Genomic DNA, 17,287 nt, shown 5'->3' on the forward strand with positions numbered 1-17,287 from the left:
CAGAAAATGAAAGATCGGGAGGAAGAAAGAGACAAGAGGAGAAACAAGGAATTAACTGGGGTGTTGGCCACCATGGTTCAGGGACAGAAGAGAGGGAGACAGGAAGGGAGAACGACTTATGGCCAAGGTGGACAGAGACCAAAGTGCCTATTGTAAAGAATGAAGACACTGGATTAAGGATTGCTCCAGGAGGAACAAAGGACCTAGGAAGCCCAGGCCCCAAACCTCCCTCCTCACCTTAGAGTATTAGGGAACTCAGGGCCAGGAGCCACCCCCTTGAGCCCAGGATAACTCTTGATGCCAGGGGCAACCAGTCACCTTCCTAGTAGACACTGGGGCCCAGCATTCAGTCCTGACCACTCAGCGAACAATCTGCTTGGGTCCAAGGAGCCACTGGTGGCAAGAGATATTGATGGACAACTAATCAGAAGGTTCAGCTGGCTTCTGGTAAGGTGACACATTCCTTTCTGCATGTCCCGGACTGTCCCTATCCCTTGTTGGGTAGGGACCTCCTCACCAAGCTAAGGGCCCAAATTCATTTCGAGGACACAGGGGCTAAGATAACGGGCCCAGATGGAGGTCCCCTCCAAATTTTGACCCTCCAGCTGGAGGATGAATATAGACTTTACGAGCCCCCGGGGCAACAGACAATTGACATGGTCCCTTGGCTCAATTACTTTCCATTGGCATGGGCAGAGACTGGGGGAATGGGGATGGCTTTACAACAACCTCCACTTATCACTCAATTGAAGACAACAGCTACTCCTGTTTCAATCAATCCCATGAAGCATATCAAGGCATAAGGCCCCACATAAAAATACTGCTGGATCAGGGCATTCTCACTCCCTGCCAGTCACCATGGAATATCCCCCTTTTACCAGTAAAGAAACCGGGGACTGGGGACTACCGGCCAGTGCAGGATTTGAGGGAGGTCAACAAAAGGGTGGAGGACATACACCACAAGGTCCCCAACCCCTACAACTTATTGAGCACTCTGCCACCATCCCACGTTTGGTATACCGTATTAGACTTAAAGGATGCCTTCTTCTGCTTGCAGCTGCATCCGGAGAGCCAGTCTCTTTTTGCCTTTGAATGGAAGGACCCAGATCTTGGACTTTGGGGACAATTGAGCTGGACACGGCTCCCCAGGGGTTCAAGAACAGCCCGACCCTCTTTGATGAGGCCTTACACCAGGACCTGGCAGACTTTCGGGTTCAGTACCCTGCCCTGACATTGCTCCAATACGTAGATGACCTTCTTCTGATGGCCGCTTAGGAGAAAGAATGTCAGGAGGGTACAAAGGCCCTTCTACAGACATTGGGACAAGCAGGATATCGGGCATCAGCCAGGAAGGCTCAGATATGCCAGAAGCAAGTCATTTACCCAGGTTATCAATTAAAAGATGGACAGAGATGGCTGACCGAGGCGCGCAAACAGACTATCACTAACATTCCTGCCCCCAGGAACCCCCGCCAGCTGAGAGAGTTCCTGGGAACAGCGGGATACTGCCGCCTCTGGATCCCAGGGTTTGCAGAGATGGCTGCACCCTTGTATCCATTAGCTAAACAAGGAACAATGTTTGATTGGGGAGAGGAACAACAGAAGGCTTTCGAAAACATTAAGAAAGCCTTATTAGCCTCCCCTGCTTTAGGCCTCCCTGACATTACCAAGTCTTTCGATTTGTTCGTGGATGAAAAACAGGGTTACCCTAAAGGGGACCTAACTCAAAAACTGGGCCCTTGGAGGCGTCCTGTAGCTTACCTCCCAAAGAAACTCTACGCAGTAGCTTCAGGGTGGCCACCCTGTCTGCGAATGGTAGCAGCTATTGTAGTCCTCACCAAGGACGTGGGTAAACTGACTCTGGGCCAGCCATTGACTATCCTGGCGCCCCATGCCGTGGAGGCCCTGGTCAAACAGCCTCCAGACCGCTGGCTCTCTAATGCCCGTATGACCCATTACCAAGCCATGCTCCTGGATACTGACCAGGTGCACTTCGGACCTGTGGTTGCTCTTAATCCCGCGACCTTGCTCCCCCTGCTAGAGGAAGCCCAACACCATGACTGCCTCCAGATCCTTGCGGAAATACATGGGACCAGGCCGGACCTGATGGATCAACCCCTCCGAGATGCTGACTATACTTGGTATACGGATGGCAGCAGTTTCCTGGCAAATGGGGAACAAAGAGCGGGGACGGCAGTGACAAAGGAGACTGAGGTAATTTGGGCAGAAGCCCTCCCCGCAGGCACCTCCGCCCAGAGGGCTGAACTCATCGCTCTGACCCAGGCACTCCGGATGGCAGAAGGCAAGAGGCTAAATGTTTATACGGATAGCTGATATGCCTTCGCCACAGCTCACATACATGGGGAAATTTATCGAAGATGGGGGCTGCTGACCTCAGAAGGAAAGGAAATTAAAAACAAACTTGAGATACTGGCACTCCTAAAGGCCTTATTTTTGCCCCCAAAATTAAGTATTATGCAGTGCCCTGGGCATCAAAAGGGCCATAGCCCTGAGGCAAAGGGAAATAGACTGGCAGATGACACTGCTCGAGAGATTGCTATGAAATCAACCAAGACCTCCCAAGCTTTCCCCTTGACGAACCCGGAAGAGGCCCCAGCCTCCAGTTCGCTACCCTATAGTAAAGAGGAGATTGATCTCCTGAAGAAAATGGGGGCCACATATGACCCCAAAAGCAACATTGGGTTTTTAAAGAAAAGATTGTTATGCCAACAAAACATACGCATGAAATAATAGACTACTTACATAAATTGACCCATTTGGGGCCAAAGAGATGAAAACCTTGTTGGGCAGACAGGAGTCAGGCCAACACCTCCTGAACAGGGATGGAGCCCTGCAAATGTGACTGATGAATGCCAAGCCTGCGCCCAGGTAAACACAGGCAGAACCAAGCTTGGTCCAGGAGTTCGGGCATTAGGACATCGTCCTGGAGCACATTGGGAGATCGACTTTATGGAGATCAAGCCAGGTCTCTATGGGTACAGATGCCTCTTGGTGTTCATAGACACTTTTTCAGGATGGGTGGAAGCCTTTCCCACCAAACATGAAACCACAAAGGTGGTGACCAAAAAGCTCTTGGAAGAAATCTTTCCCAGGTACTGAAAGCCTCAAGTCTTAGGCACCGATAATGGGCCCACCTTCCTCTCCCAGGTAAGTCAGTTGGTGGCCAAACTCCTAGGGGTCGAATGGAAATTACATTGTGCATATAGACCCCAAAGTTCAGGGCAGGTAGAACGCATAAATAGAACAATTAAGGAGACCTTATCCAAATTAACGCTTGCAACTGGCACTAGAGACTGGGTGCTCCTCTTACCACTGGCCCTGTACAGGGCCCGCAACACTCTGGTGCCTCATGGACTGACACCTTTTGAAATCCTATATGGAGCTCCTCCCCCATTTATAAATTTCTTTGATTCAAACATTGCCGATTTTGCTGACAGTCCTTCTCTGGAAGCCCTTTTACAGGCGTTACAGATTGTGCAAAGAGAGGTTTGGAAGCCACTCGCCGCTGCTTACCGAGACCAAGTGAACCAGCCGGTGGTACCGCATCCCTTCCAGATAGGAGATACTGTTTGGGTCCGCAGACACCAGACCAAGAACTTGGAACCTCGGTGGAAAGGCCTTCTGACCACCCCAATGGCACTGAAGGTTGACGGCATCGCAGCCTGGATCCACGCCTCACACGTTAAGGCCGCCCATACAGCTGAGAAAGCGGAGCCCGCTGCGACCCCAGCATGGAGAATCCAACGCACTCAAAACCCCTTAAAGATAAGGCTTACCCGTGGTGCCCTTTGACCATTATATGGGCCCTACTAAGATTGGGGATGGCAACACAAGAAAATAGCCCGCACCAGGTTTTCAATGTAACCTGGAGGGTTACAAATCTCATGACAGTAAAAGTAGCCAATACCACCTCCCTGTTGGGAACAATGATGGATGCTTTCCCAACCCTGTACTTTGACCTTTGTGATTTGGTGGGAGAATCTTGGAACCCCTCAGATCAGGAACCATTCCCGGGATATGGCTGCAATCACCCGGGGTGGGGTGGGGGGGCGGCATGGGACCAGGAACAAAGACTTCTATGTTTGTCCAGGACAAAACACACTAAAGGGGTGTGGAGGGCCGGGGGACGGTTACTGTGCCCAATGGGGTTGCGAAACGACGGGGGGGGGGGCTTACTGGAAACCCTCCTCCACCTGGGATCTAATCATGCTCAGACAAGGAACCACGCCTGGGTACTCGGGAAGGGGGCCCTGGACTTGCGGGGGGAAAAGCTTGTGGCCCCTGCTATGATACTGCTACCGCTACCAATGTCCAGGGTGCCACCCCAGGAGGTAGATGCAACCCCTTAGTCCTAGATTTTACTACGCAAGGGAAAAAGGCCTCTTGGGATGGACCCAAATCATGGGGATTGCGCCTATACCGTTCCGGATATGATCCTGTCATTATGTTTTCATTAACGTGACAGGTGATGAATGCAGGCCTTCAGCTATCAATAGGGCCAAATCCAGTCCTACCAGAACAAAAATCCCCTTCTCAGCCAGCACAACCCTTACCCCCAGCAGCACCTCATAATACCTCAATGACCCCCTTAGCCAGCAATAGTACCCCTAGCATACCTACCACTACTACCACTACCCTGTCTCCCCATAAACCTGGAACAGGGGATAGACTACTCAACTTGGTACAAGGAGCCTATCTGGCCCTCAATTTCACAGATCCGAACAAGACCCAAGATTGCTGGCTATGTCTGGTTTCAAGACCCCCTTACTATGAAGGAGTGGCCATTCTAGGTAACTACACCAACCAAACCTCTGCACCCACCAGCTGCACTTCCATCCCCCAGCATAAGCTGACCCTGTCTGAAGTATCTGGACAGGGACTTTGCATAGGGACTATTCCCAAAATCCACCAGGCCTTATGTAACTCAACCCAAAAGGTGTCCAGAGGAACCTATTACCTAGCTGCCTCCAATGGGACCTATGGGGCATGCAGTACTGGATTAACCCCATGCGTTTCAGCTGCTGTGCTCAGTGAAGCCTCTGATTATTGCATTCTAATTGAATTATGGCCCAAAGTTACATACCATGATCATGAATACATTTATAGTCATTTTGAAGAGAGACCCCGATTTAGGAGAGAACCAGCCTCCCTAACTTTGGCCTTATTGCTGGGAGGCATCACTATGGGGGGAATAGCATTGGGGGTGGGCACAGGGACCACCGCTCTTATGGAGACCAGCCAATTTAGACAACTTCAGGCAACCATGCATACTGATATCAAGGCACTGGAAGAATCGGTTAGCACACTCGAAAAATCATTAACCTCCCTCTCAGAGGTAGTCCTACAAAACAGGAGGGGGCTAGACATGTTTTTGCGAGAGGGAGGGTTATGTGCGGCACTCAAAGAGGAATGCTGCTTCTATGCGGACCACACTGGGCTGGTGAGAGACAATATGACAAAGCTTAGAGAGAGGATAAGACAGAGACAAAAGATGTTCAAATCACAACAAGGATGGTTCGAAGGATGGTTTAATAAGTCTCCCTGGTTTACAACTCTATTGTCTTCTTTGATGGGTCCCTTGATTATCCTCCTTCTGATACTCCTGTTTGGGCCCTGCATCTTAAACCGCCTGGTCCAGTTTATAAAAGACAGGCTGTCAGTCATTCAGGCCCTAGTACTGACCCATTAGTATCACATGTTACCACAACAAGAAACTGAGGTTCTGTAATTGCTTTTAGTAAAAGATTTCACTCAATAATAAAAAGAAAAAGGGGGAATGAAAGACCCTACAGACCCCCTCCTCAAAACCCGCAGTTAGCATGCTCCTGGGGGAACATCCTGTTTGTTTAAGAACATCCCATGTGCTTGAGAGAGCAGGATGTCTATGAGATAGGAAGACTGCAAGGCAGGATATCAATAAGATAGGACATCAACAAAGCAGGTTGACTGCAAAACAGGATACCTATAAGATAGGAACAGGATGACTGTTTCCAGATATCCATGCTGAGAGAGGAAACCATTCATGCCCCCTGCCTCATTCTGATAACTACGCTTTTGCTTCTGTAAACTTGCTTTTTGCTCTTCCCTATAAAAAGCCCGTCCTCCAGTTGGCAGGCATGCAAGTCTTCTGAGAGATCTTGCCACCCGCAGGTACCGGTGTCTACTCAATAAACCACTTGTGATTTGCATCCGTGCGGTCTCGGCCTGTTCCTTGGTGTTGGGGAGGTCTCCTCCCGAAGAAAGGTTCTCACTGCCCAACATCTCTGGCTAATTACTGAGGCTACTGGGATTAAAAGTGTGTGCCATCACTGACTGATCTGTATGACTAGCCAGTTGTCTGTTTTACTCTCTGATTATCAGGCAAGTTTTATTTATTGAAGTACAAATGAAATATCACTACAGAGAACTCAGAAAATTATATATCAAGTAGAAACTAATTAGATTAATTTACACAATATAGTCCAAGTAGAACAAAAATGGCTATTTCACCCCTAAAAAACTGAGAGCCTGGAATTTGCCCAGTCCATGAGGCTAGTCCGTAGTTTTTAACCCATGGGTCATGACTCCTTTGAGAAACCTCTGTTTCTGAAAATATTTGCATTATGATTCTTAACAGTAGCAAAAGTACAGTTATGAATTACTTTTTGGTTAGGGGTAACCACAACACAAGGAACTGTATTAAATGGTCACAGCATGAGGAAGGTTGAGATCCATTGGCAGAGATGGTTTAGCAAACACAATTTGGCACTAAAGTACTGAAGGATTCCTGGAGATCTTCTGACAGTCAATTTATTCTGTAAACCTGAAACCCTGAAACGGTGTCTTAATATCTATGAAGGGATGCAGCTGCAGCCACAGCAATAACAACAGCAACAACAAACAACAACAAAACAAGCAAATGAAATAAACCTAAAAATTGAATTTGCCAGTAAGAGAGAAGCCAAGCAGGCAACAAGCAAAAACTTTTATCTTCTGTCTCTTTTATTTGGACTGCAGCTAGAAAGATGTTCCCTACTTAGGGTGGGTTTTTCTTTTTCAAAAAATATGATGAACAAAGACTCACAGGAATTCCCAGTGGCTTGTCTTTTAATTGACTCCATACCCACTCAAGTTCACAACCAAGAAAGGCTATCAGGAGAACAAAAGTGAAATAAACTTAAAATTCTTAGGAGTATTTTTTAAATTAATAAGTATAAAAACATAGCTCTTACTTTTAATAGAAAAAAATGTTTATTCTGCAGCCAAATACACATTCTCATAAAAATTACATGTTCCAAAATGATAACAGTAACATCAAGGTGTTTTTCAATATGATATCATGGTTTTCAAACAATATTTGAACTGATTCCTTTAAAACCTCATGTGATTTATTTTGAGTATTTTCACCACTGCCCCAAGCCCTCATGACCACATCTACCCTCTAGTCACTTCCCATGTGACTTTGAGCTTTTCTTTTCTTTTTAACCTGATTAAAATCAGTTAGCATTGCCCAAGCAGTATCAGGAGTGGAGCCTTCCCTGGTGTGTGGTTAACTTGTCAGGGGTCTTATCTTCAAAGAAAAGTATTTTACAGCTCTTAGAAGCTTTAGCTTCCCAGCTAATAGTGGGATTGTATTCCCATCCCTTACTTCAATATTTTCTAAAGCATTGTTCTCTGGTGTTTTTATCTACCACCTCTGGTTCTTACAGACTTTTTGACCCCTCTTACAAGGTGGTCACCGAACGGTGAGGAAGGGGTAATACACACACACGCATACATATACATACATATATATATATATATATATATATATATATATATATATATATGCGTGTGTGTATGTGTGTATACACACACAATTTTGTATACTATATATATTATATACATGCAAACACATGTATGTATGTCACTGAGTACTGAGAACTGCATAGTCAATTATTTTCTGCACATTGTCCACTTGAAAGTTTCTGTGTTATTCACAATATACTACAAACAGAAACTTCTCTGATGAGGGTAGAAGTGTGTTCTGATCTAAAGCGATAGCAACAATTAATTAGGATATGTTTGATATTATATATATTTAATAGAACAATAGGGTTCTCCACTAGGGTCTCTGGTCTATCTAGCTACAGATTATTGAACCCTTTAATGGTGCCAGGTATGCTTTCTAGCTCATAGAATGTAACTTATGTCCAGACATATGTTATTCTTTTCAAGCACATTTTCAGAATATATCATTAGTTTTATATTTCCTCAGATACCTAAATATGCAGAATCCAGTTTTTGAAACCAACAAGTAAAAACACATTTCATACACTTTACAGCCTAGCATATTTTAAAAATCACTTTGTAGTATAAATAAAGCTGCAATCTTTTCAGTAAATTTGTATATCTTTAGGAAATGGATTCTGAATTTGGCAACTACTTTGTATATATACAAGGACTAGATGAATAAATAAATCAGTTTTATAAAAGAGGATCCTGTTTTTCATTGTTTGAATTTATAGTCACAAATAAGCAAGTATAAGAAGGGAAATGTGGTTGGCTTTATGTTGAGGTCTTTGACCCATTTGGAGTTGAGTTTTGTGCATGGTGATAGGTATGAATATACTTATATTTTCATTATTCTACATGTAGGTATCCAGTTATGCCAGCATCATTTGTTGAATATTCTTTCTTTTTTAATTTTATTAAAAAAAAAAAAAAAAAAAAACAGGTGTTGACCTGGGTCTTCAATTCGGTTCCATTGGTCCTCCTGTCTGTTCTTATGCAAATATTTTAGGCACTACAGCTCTGTAGTAGTGTTTGAAGTCAGGGATTGTGATGCATCCAGGTGTTATTTATTGTACAGGATTGTTTTGGCTTTCCTGTTTTTTTGTTTGTTTGTTTGTTTTTATTTTTTACTTTTACATAAGAAGTGGAATATTGTTCTTTTGAGGTCATTAAAAAATTGAAAAATTTTGCTGGAATTTTTATGGGCATTGCATTGAATCTGTAGATTGCTTTTGGAAAGATTGCCTTTTTTACCTTGTTTATTCCACCTACCCAAGAGCGTGGGAGATCTTTGCATTTTCTGATGTCTTCAATTTCTTTCTTCAAAAATTTAAAGTTCTTTTCATACCGGTTTTAAACTTATTTTATTAGAGATACTCAGATATTTTATGCTATTTGTGGCTATTGTGAAGGGTGGTGGTTCTCTGATTTTATTCTCAGCTCATTTATTATCTGTGTAAAGAAGGGCACTGAATTTTTTGATTTAATCTTGTATCCTGCTATGTTACTAAAAGTGTTTGTTAGTTGTAGTTCTTTGGAAGCATTGTTGAGGTTGCTTTTGTAAACTATCATATCATTAGCAAATAGTGAGAGTTTGACAAGGGACCTCACAGAAGAAAAAGTGGGAAGTACACTTGAACACAATAGCACATGAGACCACTTACTTCCTAAATAAAACCCCAGTAGCATAGATACTGAGAGAAACAATAAAAGAGATCTTCTGAAACTGAAAACCTTCTGTAAAACAAAGGGCATGGCCAACAAGACAAAATGACAGCCTACATAATGGGAAAAGATTTCCACCAACCCCACATCAGACAGATGGCTGATCTCCAGAATAAACAAAGAACTCCAAGAAATCGGTCATCAAAAGAATAAATAATCCAATAAAAAATGAGGTACAGACCTAAACAGAGAACTCTCAATAGAGGAATATAAAATGGCTAAACGACACTTAAGGAAATGTTCATGGTCTTTAGTCATCAGAGAAATGCAAATCAAAACAACTCAGATTCCACCTTACACCTGTAAGAATGGCCAAGACCAAAAACACTGATGACAACTTATGCTGGAGAGGATGTGGTGTGAAGTGAACACTCCTCGATTGCTGGTGGGAGTGCAAACTGGTATAGCTGCTTTGGATATCAGTATGGAAATTTCTCAGAAAATTAGGAAACAACCTTACTCAAGACCCAGCCATACCACTTTTGGGTATATACCCAAAGGATACTTAATAATAGCAGCATTGTTTGTCCTAACCAGAACCTGGAAACAACCTAAAAACTCCTCGACTGAAGAATGGATAAGGAAAATGTAGTAAATTTACACAGTGGAGTACTACAAAGCAGAAAAAAAATAACGACATATTGAAATTTGCAAGCAAATGGATGGATCTAGAAAACATCATATTGAGTGAGGTAATCCAGACCCAGAGAGACAAATATCATATGTACTCACTCTTAAGTGGCTTTTAGACATAAAGCAAAGAAAAATAGCCTACATTTCACAATCCCAGAGAACATAGACAACCATAAGAACCCTAAGAGAGAGAGTCATGGTTCTAGTCCACATTTGAAGTAGAAAAAAACAAGATCTCCTAAGTAAATTGATAGCATGGGTACCATGGGAGAGGGTTGAAGGGAATGAAAGAGGGGATATGAGAAAAATATATAGCTCAATGAAATCAATATAAAAAAACACAAAAAAGTATAATGAACACTCTGTTAAAGAGGTATGTTGAGGAATATGTTTATTTGCACTAATGTATAAATATATATGCACTAAAATTATATATGTATAAGTACATTTTTAGATGAATTCACTTATTCAAGGTTGATTGATATCCGAGTAGTCAGAAAACATAATTTTATAAACACTACCTCTCAATATGAGGAACCAGATATTTCCTGGAGGACTGAATGATTCTAGAGATATATCAGAGCAATTATAAAGTTCCTTTAGGCTATCATGTAAAAGTTAATAAATTCTAAGAAAGAATGTAGAAAGATTATATATAATCTTCCAGTCACTGCTGCAGTTTTACAGTTTGAGGCAGCAAAATGAATAAGAAAAATATTATTTCATTGAAATAAAAATTCTATTTCTGAGTCTGTAATGATACTGAACCCAGTTTCTTAATTTGTGGTAAACTGTGGGTCTGGTGTATTTTATACTGCACATACCATCACTGCAAATACTTCTAATAATTGCTTCAACTACCCCTCAACCCAGTTTCAGGCTAGTTTTGTACCATGAACTGTAATTGTTTTACTATACAAACAAGTTTCTCTGCTCTTTTATGAATAATGTTTTCATTATGGAAAATAAAGATATTTAATATTTGTATATCATTATGCTTCACTAGATAAATTTCAAGTAATTGGATCTTAGGGTATTGCATTAAAATATTGGACATTAAACACTGTATTTAATATTATAACAAGTATTCTAGAAAGTTGTTCAATAAATTTTGATTTGGAATCAGGTCAGAATTGCCAAAAATTTCTCGAAGAGTCTCAAAAATTCCTCTACTAATGTGGGAGTCCCCTCTGTATGTTGTGAATGTTGTGAGTATGTTTTATTATCATTGGTCAATAATCTTCTGTGGCCTTTGGCAGAGCAGAATAGAGCTAGGTGGGAAAACTAAATTTAATGCAAGGAGAAAGGAGGAGTCAGGGAGATGTCCTGCAGCTGTAGAAGGAAAAAAAAATGAGGGAAACTTACTGGTAGGCTGCAACCTCTTGATTATTGCACAGATTAATGGAAAGGGGTTAATTTAAGATGTAATAGCTGGCTAGAAATATGCTCAAGCTATTGGCCAAATATTGTTATAATTAATACAGTTTCGGTGTGGTTTTTCGTATCTGAGAGGCTGAAAAATGACGAAGCAGTCTCCATTTAAATTCTACTACTTTATACTTTTGTAATGATACACTTATAATTTTATTTTATTTTTTTGTTTTCAATTGTGAGTCATATTTTTTTATTAAAAATTCCTGCCTCCTCCCCACCTCCTTTTTTCCTCTCCCTCCCCCCACTCCCCATGTCCCTCTCCTTTCCCCTTCCCTCTCCAGTCCAAAGAGCAGTCAGGGTTCCCTGCCCTGTGCTTAGTCCAAGGTCCTTTCCCCTCCATCCAGGTCTAGGAAAGTGAGCATCCAAACAGGCTAGGCTCCCACAAAGCCAGTACATGCAGTAGAATCAAAACATAGTGCCATTGTCCTTGGCTTCTCAGCAGCCCTCATTGTCCACCATGTTCAGAGAGTCCGGTTTTATCCCATGCTTTTTCGGTCACAGTCCAGCTGGCCTTGGTGAGCTCCCGTTAGATCAACCCCACTGTCTCAGTGGGTGGGTGCACCCCTCGCGGTCTTGACTTCCTTGCTCATGTTCTCCCTCCTTCTGCTCCTCATTTATGTACTAACTCATAGTTGGTTTTTAGCAATAAATAAAAGACATTGAACCTATAATTTGTGATCCTAGAGAAGCTAAATAAGAAGGTGAACCCAAAGAAAAACAAATTGTTATCCTCCTGGATATTGGAAGTAGACAAGATTGCTAGGCAAAAATTGGGAACTGGGGGGTGGGGTGGGATGGGGGAAAGGGGAGATGGGGAGAGAAAAGTGAGAAGGGGGAATGGGATGGTTGGGATAAAGGAAAGATGGATATGGGGGCAGGGAAGTATAAATCTTAATTAGGGGAGCCATTTTAAGGTTGGCAAGAGCCTTGACTATAGAGGGGGTCCAGAGAGATGTCCCCAACTAGGTCCTTGGGCAGCTGAGGAGAGAGAGCCTGAAATGGCACAATCCTATAGCCATACTAATGAATATCTTGCATATCACCATAGAACCTTCATCTGGCGATGGATGGAGATAGAGACAGAGACCCACATTGGAGCACTAGACTGAGCTCCCAAGGTCCAAATGAGGATCAGAAGGAGGGAGATCACTTATAATTTTAAAATCAGAATATTGATCAACCTTCAAAAGCATTCTCCATGCTACTACAGATATTTTTTTTACTATGTTCTCTTATCTGTATGATGGTGTTAGGCCATTCCCATCTCTGTTTCATTTTTCCTAGACATTAAAATTTAGTAATGAAAAGAAACTCCTGAAAGGCATTGTAAGAAATAAAAATCAAAGAAAGAAAAAAATATTGGTTCTGCAAAGGTTGACTAAGATATAAAATAAAGAAAAATAAAGTATATAAAAAATCCTAAATAATCAAAGTTCAAAGGGAGGACTTTTGATACTGATTGCATAGACACTTGAAAATAAAGCTATCTAACTGGAAATAAATCCCACTCAGCATGAGAGTATTAATGCCTGGTATTGGAAACTAAACCAACTAACTGTGGTCAGTGAGGCCATGGACCTTGGAGGAAGGTATAACAACCTTTTACTAAACTAGTATAATTACTAACTATGTTGTAAATTTTGATCTTTATATTCACATATAAGGTTATCTTATTTAAAAATAATCAAGATATCTGAATATTTGTATACAATATATATAAATCATATGCATTCTCTTTACAATAGACAGTGATCATTAGAGCAAATCAAAACCAATAAAAATATGGAAACAAGTAATCAGATGGTGCCAAGCCCCATATTAATCCACCTCCAGCATAATTCCAGCTCTTAAGGCTCAATGAACATTCAAGAAAAAGGGGATAGGACAGATTGTAAGAGCCAGAGGAGAAGAATGTATGCTGTGATATTGTATCTCCTAGAAATGTCTGGGATGTTATAACCTGAAGTATCAGCAACATAGGTGCCTAAACAGGGCTGGAACAACGACAACACCTACAGATATACTAAAAGGGGAAATAGAAAATCCCATGGGTTCAGAAACCTAGACGAAGCCCTAAAGGCAGCAAAGGATGGAAGAAAATGTTCTTCCTCTGAAAAGTTTACCTCAATTTGCTTATCCAACGACAGTCAGCTCTGAAATTGTACACATAGAGATAACAATATACTCACTGAGCAAATTGTGTGTGTATATGTTAAGTAGATTGTTATATATTTATATTACTCTGGCAAACAGAAATTCTTCTAGCTTGTGGTATTGTTTCATTTCTTACCCCATCTGAATCTAGTAAGTGATATAAAATTTAATCTCATATTTTATAGTTAATACCAACTAACTCATCCAGTTTGCGGTCTAATTATCAAGAATATTTGATCATTTTGAATAAGACAAAAGAAGTAAAAAATATTGCAAGGAAAAATCACCTAAGTAAGTATTGTTTCCCTCATTGACTCAATCTTGAAAATCTTGATTAGAATGCTTCCACATAGGGAAATGAGCTAAGTGTAGAACATAGATTTTTCCTAAGGACTCTACCTATCTTCTTCTCATTAATAAAGCTGATATCAAGGAAGTATTGCAAAAAAATTTGAAGGAAGCTCAAATGGCTTTATTGTTCCCATATTAAAATCAATTCTCTTTGGGATTCAAATCAATTCTCTCTGTGCTAGGTTAATTCAGGTCAATTCATGTAGTTGAAATGAAACAACTTCCAAACTGTGTGATGATTAATATGACTAATGTTTTTAGTAAATTTTATCAGTGTCTTAAATAGAAGTTGAAAATTCCATACTTGTAAATACAGTTCAACACAATATAATCCAAAAATCTTATGACAACTGCCATTTCTTAAGCCATCTGAATCATATGTATTGAAAAAGAACTGCACAGCTTTCATATCACAGCACACTACTTCCTAGGCAAATGCATATGGGAAAAGAATAGGAACCTGGGTCAGTTTCTCAGTGTCCTCCTGCTGAGACCATCTGAGTACAAAGCTTCCTTTTGAATACAGGGGGAGCTATGTGCTGGAGTTTGCTCTGCAGGAAAAAGAGACAGAAAACTGAAGTAAATAGGTGCTGTGTGTAGTTGTCATAGGATCATAGGATGCCCTCTGTAAATGCAATCATATTCAAATGGAATCTGCAAGTCCCCTTTCTTCCAGATGAGGCTCAAATGTGTCATCTACTCATTCTCTGAAGCATAACCAAGTTTTCTTTCCCTAGATGAAGCATCTCCATTCTAGAAGTAAAATATAAATAAATAGAAAACCTTAACATTTGTATCATCTGACTTAGAGCTCATAGTATATAAGTACATTTATTTGGCTCTCATCAAAATATGAATTTATCATTAAATACAGAGAAATAAATATCATCAACAGCAATAATACATTAAAATGTCTAGCACTTTAGAAGACCATGTGACAAGTTAATTCTCACCTGAAATATTATTTTCTTTTAAGTTTCCTTTCAAATCTTACAATTGTTTAAGATGCAAAGTCAAATTTTCAAGCTGGCCCTATTAGAAAAATGATTATGCCTACATATTCTCTCTGATATTAGTTCCTACAAGGCATATAAAATGCACTTTTATCAGAACTTTACACATCTCTTGAAGCTATATAAAGTCACTGAAGCTAAAAATCAAGCTACTTGTCATTGTCTGTATTATTGGATTTAAACTCAAAATCCCTTTTGCTACTAGGGTCATTCTCATAAGTATTTGGCACTGTTATCAGACTAAAAATCTGGGGATAGATAGGTTATAGGCCATAGAATAAAACTTACTACTACTTTCCTGCTAAATAGAGATAATATTCAACCTACTCTAAATGACTTACTGGTAATTTTAAGATTTATTTGTATACATATGATGTTCTGCATGCATGTATCTTTTCAAGCAAGAACAGGGCACAAGACCTCCTGACAGATGGCTGTGAGACACCATGTGATTGCTGAGAATTGAACTCAGGACCCCTGGAAGATCAGTCAGTGATCTTAACCTCTGAGCCATCTCTCCAAATGGCTTATCTTATTGTTATACACATAGATTAATATATCTGACAAACCTCCTCAGAGAAGTTTTTTTTTTTCTCCTGAGGAGATGTTAAGTAGCATGGAGAGCCACATAACTGGTCAGGATGCAGAGAATCAGAGTGTTCAGACCTAAATAGAAATGGTTCACAAATTATCAGGAAAGTGATCATTCTGCACAGCATAAGAAGCAGAGGCAGTGAATAAGAACATGTAAACAGGAGTTTTGGACATAGTCAATCAGTTGACCATATTAACCCAAAGCAGTTTTGACAGTATGCACATGTACTTCACAAGCTCAAGCCACACATTTGTTCAGCATATTTAATGGAGATGTGTACAAAGTCCCACTCAAAGCAGAAGAGTTATTGGGAATTGAATGCTTCTGGCAGGCAGTCAGTTTTCTTTAAAGGTGTGGCATTCAGTAGGTTGTTCATTCTGCAATAGATCACACATTTAGGAGTAAATAGGTAGCCGGGCGGTAGTAGTGTATGCCCTTAATCCCAGGCAGAAACAGGAGGATCTCTGTGAGTTCGAGGCCAGCCTGGTTACAAGAGCTAGTTCCAGGACAGACTCCAAAGCTACAGAGGAACCCTGTTTCCAAAAGCAAAAATAAAAAAACAAACAAAAAAGAGTAAAGAGTAATTGTGTGGAAGAAACTGGACTCAATTTGTTGAAAGGAAAAAACAAAAAAAAAAAAGAAAATCATAAAGATGAGTAGAGAAGCAGATGTATCTGTGAAGAGTTGGGAGAAAGCTGTAAATACAAATAAAATGCATTATATGAAATTCTCAAAGAATAAAAAAGAAACTAAAGAAAATTAGATTTGAACTTTAATAAATATTTTTAAATAAATATTTGTTTAAATTTTTAGCAAGGAAATCATCATTACTGGAAACACATCAGCTTAGTTGGCCATGGAAACAGCTTCCAACACAAGCAACTGAAAAAGACACAGCATTCTCTCCTCCCCTCCAAACTCAGTCCCCTGGTCTCATTCCTCATGCTGCAACTGAGCACCAGCTACAGCCTTCCTTGAACCTGCCTTCCTTTGGAGGATCTAGCACACCACCCCCTTTTTAACCTCTCTCCCCAACTCGCGGTTTTTCTCCTAATTTGCAACTCTAGCAGAAACCCCTTGCTAATCCATAGGATATGTCTGTCAGAAAACCTGGTTGATGGCCTGGAGTTCTCTTTCCTTTCGTTTCCTCAGATCTAATCCTTCTGTATCATCTTTAGCTCTGCAACAGGACACCGCATGGCGGCCTTTCTTGCCCCCGTTCCCTTCTCCTGTTTCTACCTTTCTTCTTGCCTAATCATTGCTTTTTCACAGTCACCAAGCCCAATAGCCACCCCCTGCTAAACAAAGGGCAACTTCTCCCGGGCAACAAGTAGGTTGATGGCAGATCCACCCCTCTCCTTCTGCTTCTCTGGATAAAATCCCCCCACCCCCAGTCTATTTCCAGCTTTGTAGCATAAATTCTATGGTCCCCTCTTTTCTCTCTGACCACCCATCCAGCTGATAAGACCAGGGAAGCAGGTACACAGAAAATTTTCTACCAGGTAGCACATAGCCATCACACTCTCCTAAAGTCAAGGAAAGAAACAGAAAGCATGTAACAAAGCATTTACCCAACAAAGACAAATAGCAGAAACCATCATACCTGAAA

The sequence above is a fragment of the Microtus oregoni genome, unplaced genomic scaffold, assembly GCF_018167655.1.
Source record: "Microtus oregoni isolate MIOR12 unplaced genomic scaffold, Mior012 000031F_ref0000149, whole genome shotgun sequence".
Lineage (NCBI taxonomy): Eukaryota > Metazoa > Chordata > Mammalia > Rodentia > Cricetidae > Microtus > Microtus oregoni.